Below are 5810 nucleotides of genomic sequence, written 5' to 3' on the forward strand. Positions count from 1 at the left end.
GCTGCTGCTAGCAGGCTAACAGGCTAACTCTACTGGACAACCGTGGTTATGCTAACAGCCGTGGCGCTCCTTTCTAGTTGGCAAATTAATGTGGAAAATGAACTTGAGGGGACTCGTTTTTTTCTCTCTTCTTCTTCTCCCACGTTAGAAATACGAACAGGGCCGATATAGCTGCTACTGTCAAGACTATTTCGATAATGTAAAAACATCCGAGCTAAACAAGTCTTGAACTACAACTTTGCGGGGTGGTCATAACAAAACATCCCCCCCCATCTAAAGCTGGTCCATCGACATAAATGGCTTTGCGTGTGTGTGCGTGTGCGTGCGTCCGTGTGTGTGCGTGTGTGTGTGTGGCGTTCCCGGGGTTTACAGATGCTCTCGCTTCGTACCAAAGCAACAACGTGTGCAATGTTTCGCCCGACAGCTTACTGTGGAGGTAGGCGACAGCTGAGAGACCGACATGACGCTGTAAACGCTACGACGTGCATTGCGTTAAAACACACAGACCGCCGCCTCTGACGGCGGACATGACGGGCAATAACGAGCTCTTACTCTCCGCACAAGGTCAGCCCAGTCGCCGTATTACTCGCACGCCTCATCATATATCACAGGTGGGAGCAACGTCTCAGCCTCGCATCAAATCGTCTTTGAAATATCAATTTTTTTTCCTCTCTCTCTCTCTCTGTCTCTCTTACCCCTACAGTGAACTTGTGCCCATCTCGGCGAGCTCCGCCTAATCGAGAAACGTCAGACGGACGAGGGAGGACGAGCGTGATATTATAAATGAGAGTCGCCGTGCGGGGCCTGTTGTCACAGGTGGAGCGGCACGGCACGCTATCCGCCTGCGTTGGCTCTAGCTTAGCCTGCGCTTTTTCCTCGTTTCTTTCCCTTTAGGATTTTATTCCCCCCCCGCGTCTGTCAAAACCGACCCCTTTTACAGTTCCTCTCTGTCGCCAAACGGCACGCTTCGTCGGACGGTGGCATTGTTGCGATTTGTAGAGAGGGAAGGCTTGTTTCCTGCAAAACAACCATCTTCACCGCACAACACCTCCTCCTCCTCCTCCCCCCCCCCCCGCCGCCTCTCCGCCGTTTCCCCCTGCAAGCAGCGTTTCACAGCATCTTCTCTCCCTCGCTCGCTCGCTCTCTCGCGCGCTCTCTCTCGCTGGCTCTACCTCTCTCTCTCTCTCCCTCTATCCAGCCCTCTCTCCTTTGGCGTGTCCTCCCCTCGGCGCTGTCCCTGCGGTTGGAAATAAGAGATATCTCGCAGATGTGGTCGCGCCGATACCGGCTGGCCCGATTATCGTCTTCTTTATCCAGATTATAGTCCACGCCGGGGGAGCGGGCCTCTGCTGGAACCCGTTAGGTTTTCTTGCCGTAAATCGATATTTTGCTCTCGCCTCTTCCTTCGCCTCATCAGCATCCGGGTCCCACTCCCTCTCTCCATCCTCACTCCATCCTCTCTCTCTCTCTCGCTCTCGCTCGCTCTCTCGCTCTCTCTCGCGCGCGCTCTCTCGCTCTCTCTCCTTCCGCATTCTCCTCAGTTCATTCCTGCCGACACCTCCCTCCATCCAATATTATATGAGAGACTCCCAGCATCACCCGCAGGCGTTTCTTCCGTTTGAATCCTTTAAATGCGATCTCGTTTAGGGTATCCATCATCCGAACCACGGGATCTGGGACACGTCGGGCTGTTATCTATGAATTTATGTGTTTATTATACACACAGAAAAGTTGCTGCTTTGGGGCCGCCAGGGTGAAAAACGGGACCTGTCTTTGTCCTTGGAGATGATCGTTGTATTTAAATGAAGGGGAGGTGTGCGTGGTTGTCCTGGTTGATAAAGGCCAATGTTGCTTTGTACTTTTATTACAGCACAAGGTGCTGATTCAGGAGAGTCGCAGAGGGAGCGGCACAGTTTGACCAAAGTTAAGTAGGCCGTTGGAATTCATCATCACTGGCTTTGAAACCCCCCCCCCCACAAAAAAACCCCTCCAAAATCTTGCTGTGGAAATGAGTCATGTATAGGTGCATGATGGATAAAGTCCCCGCAGCTTTCTGACCGTGCACGCAGCCACGAAGCAGAACTTTGTCATTAATAAATTAAGCCCGACTTCCCCGCGCCAAACCTGCTCTTAATTTGCTTTCTTTCTTTTTTTTTTAAACAAGGTTTATTTTCAATTTTCCGAGTCAAACAATAAAATCAATGGAGCAGACGATGGACTTGTAACTCCTATCCCCTCCCACCCCACACCCACACCCTTTGCAGAATTCATACTAATAAAGATTTGTTTGGCTCTGTCCCTGTGAACCCATTCCACATCCCCCCCACCCTGTTTGACAGGCTATTTTAAATCAAATTAATGAATAAGACTAAATCACAATGAACATGAATGAATAGAACTAAATAATTGCACAATATACACTAATAAATAGATAAGATAACACAAAAGGAAGGAAAGTGGATGAAATAAAAAGAAAAAAGGTTAGGGCTATCTAGACTATGCACTAATTAATGACAGCTACTGACATGGCATCCCATTTCGCCACAAAGTCTACGATCCATGGGAAATTTGGATAGAGACCCTCTCATAGCATATCTGATTTTTCTTAGCTTCAGCGGCTGCATAATCTCAGAAATCCACTGAGTACAAGAAGGAGGGGGAGCCTCCCTCCATTAGGTGCTGTAGTATCCATCTAGAGCGGTGTACTAGGCCAGTGAGTTTCCTTGGGCAGCACTCAAACCTGCACCGTCTGGAATGACCCCAAAAGTAGTGCCGGTAGGAGAAGGTTCAAGCGGGAACATTTTAGGCGCCAGTTTCAGACAAGACCAGCTCATATCAGGACTCCGGAATCAGGAACATTTACATGAAATGAAATGAGATATCATCAGCCCACAGCAGTGCAACACAAAGACAACAACACATATCCAAACTACAAAACATTTTTTTACAAAACACATATCTCCACACATATCCAAAAAAAAAATTTCCCTGTCCAAGAGAGCGAACGCCGGGATAACAGTTGGAACTGCCGGTCTGCATGGGCTAGCAGTTAGCTTAGCCTGCCCCACTTCCGTGTCTTGTCAGACCGCCCTCGGTGTTTGCTCCTCGGGCGCAGCTCCAGGCAGGCCCGTGGTCCCAGGGCCCACCGGACGCAGCAGACCAGGCTCCCCCAGCCGACCCAACATATCATTTGTCGGGATCACATGTAAGAGACTCGTGTGAGAGGGCTTATGTGCACCTCTCAAAACTTTGGTCAAATCTGGATTATTTTAACCAATTTCAAGTCTGGGGCCTCATTTGTTTCAAATTTGTTCCAATAAATTTTTTAGCCTCATTTGTCTAATAGAGAAGACAGAGCCTGAGTAACCCTTGAATTTAGAGACCAGTTGGCCTACACTGGTGTCTTTGCGAGCCTTGGGTGAAGACTAATCGCAAGAGGTATCAAGGGGAAGGAGTTACAAATAACCGTCAGGGTTTGCTTGCTGTCCGTAAGACAAACTTTATACACTTTATACACTTCTGTGAGTGTAGCAAGACAAATGAGACCCCTGTACTGTAGGGGGTGACACACATGAAGGCACTGAAAGTGAAGGGGCGCTCCTCAAAGCTCCGTCTCTACAGATAGGACCCCACCACACCGCTATACATGGAGGAGATGTTCTCCTGGCTCCGGGAGGCCACCGTCTCATTTCCGACCCCCCAGGAGGAAGCAATGAATGATGATGGAGGTGAAACAGCATGGAGCTTAGGGAAGGTACCTAGGATAGAAACATGGTAAAAACTAAACAGTTTTGTGCCCCACAACTCTTTTCCGTGGTATAGTTGCCCATCTAACAGGTAAGGATAGGTTTTGGGAGCCAACTGTGTGTTTTGAGGGATGTCAGGTTGGCGTGTAAACACTAAAAAAGAAAGTAATCAAGTCTGAGAAAATAGGCTATAGTGAACTTTTGAAAACACTTATAATGACCTGTTTTACTGCTGTTTTATATGGTAAAATATTTACTAGTCTTATGGTTTATGCTTTGCCCTGACATTTGGAGTGAGTGTCAAGGCTGCTCCCGGTTCCGGGAGACTCCCCTTCTTCAGACGCTACAGGAAGTGAAGATGCTGCTGGGCCTTCTTGGAGAGCGCAGTGACATATGAAGACCAGTAGAGGTCTTCTGTGATGTGAACTCTCGGGAACTTAACACTTCTGACTCTCTCCACGTCCATACCATTGATGGTCAGAGGGGTATGGTGGGCGCTGGTCTTTCTAAAGTCAGTAATGACCTCCTTAGTTTTTTTATATTTATGGAGAGGTTGTTGTTTTTGTACCTCGCCGCCTGTTGATCCATCTCCGCTCCGTATGATGATTCATCATTGTTGCTGATGAGACCTACCACTGTGGTATCATCAGTAAACTTTATAATGAGGTTGGAGGTGGATGATGCTGTGCAGTCGTGAGTCAGCAGGGTGAAAAAGAGCAGACCAAACACACAGCCCTGTGGAGCGCCGGTGCTCAGTGTGATGGTCCTGGAGGTGATCTTGCCAATTTGCACTGACTGTGGCCTCCCCACAAGTAAGTCCAGCAATCAGTTGCAGAGGGAGATGTTAAGGCCCAGCTGGCTCAGCTTTTTGATCAGGTGTTGTGATATGATTGTGTTAAAGGCTGAGCTGAAGTCAATGAACAACATCCTCACATAGCTGTTCTTTCTCTCCAGGTGGGACAGGGCTGGGTGAAGAGCAGAGGTTATGGGATCTTCTGTGGAGCAGTTAGTGCGGTATACAAACTGGAGAGGGTCCAGAGTGGAGGTGAGGCTGGACTTGATGTGCTTCATGACCAGCCTGTCAAGGCACTTCATGATGATGGGAGTCAGTGCAATGGGACGGTAGTCATTGTGGCAGGACATAGGGGACTTTGGCACTGATATGATGGTGGTAGACTTAAAACACGTGGGGATGACTGCCTGGGACAGCGAGATGTTGAAGATGTCCGCAAGGACGTCTGCCAGCTGCTCAGCACAGTCTCTGATGGCTCAGCCTGGGAGTCTGTCTGGACCCGCAGCTTTGTGTGGGTTGACTCTGGAGAGGGTCTTTCTCACGTCATCTGCAGTCACCTGCAGAACCTGGTCATCCATCAGGGATGTAGTGTTCACCACCAGCATGTTGTTCAGTCTCATATCGTGCATAGAAGACATTCAGTGCATCTGGCAGGGTGGGGGCACCACCATAGGTCTGAGGAGGGGGCTTGTAGCCAGTGAGGGCCTGGATGCCCTCCCACAAGCGCTTGACTACCACATGCTTCCTCCGATACATGTGGAGTCACCAGCCGCTTCTTTTCACCTGACAGTGAGGAGTTTCACCAGGTGGATGTAGCGCGTAGGAGGATCACGCTATTCCCTGCAGTTCCCCCTCCCCTCTGAACAGGCCCCCTTAACCAAAAAGAGGAGGCGCTAGTGCAGCGACCAGGACACATACGTACCCACATCCGGTTTCCCACCCGCAGGCGCAGACACAGCCAATTGTGTCTGCAGGGGCGCCCAACCAAGCCGGAGGAAACTGGAGGATTCGAACCACCGATCCCCGTGTTGGTAGGCAACGGAACAGACTGTTACGCTACCCGGACACCCCTACCTTGCCTAGTCTTGAGTTTGAGTCTTAAACCATGCCACAGTTGCCAGGCTGCCCCCCGTGACTGGCTACGACGCCAGGTGGCATCCGTGGGAAGGTATACCGATGTACTGTCATGGCCGCTCCCAATTCCGGCCACTCCAGCCCTGGTTTGTGTCTCATGTCTTGTCCTGCTCTGACACGCCATCCCAGTCCAGAGT

This window comes from Lampris incognitus, chromosome 17 (assembly GCF_029633865.1).
Source record: "Lampris incognitus isolate fLamInc1 chromosome 17, fLamInc1.hap2, whole genome shotgun sequence".
Lineage (NCBI taxonomy): Eukaryota > Metazoa > Chordata > Actinopteri > Lampriformes > Lampridae > Lampris > Lampris incognitus.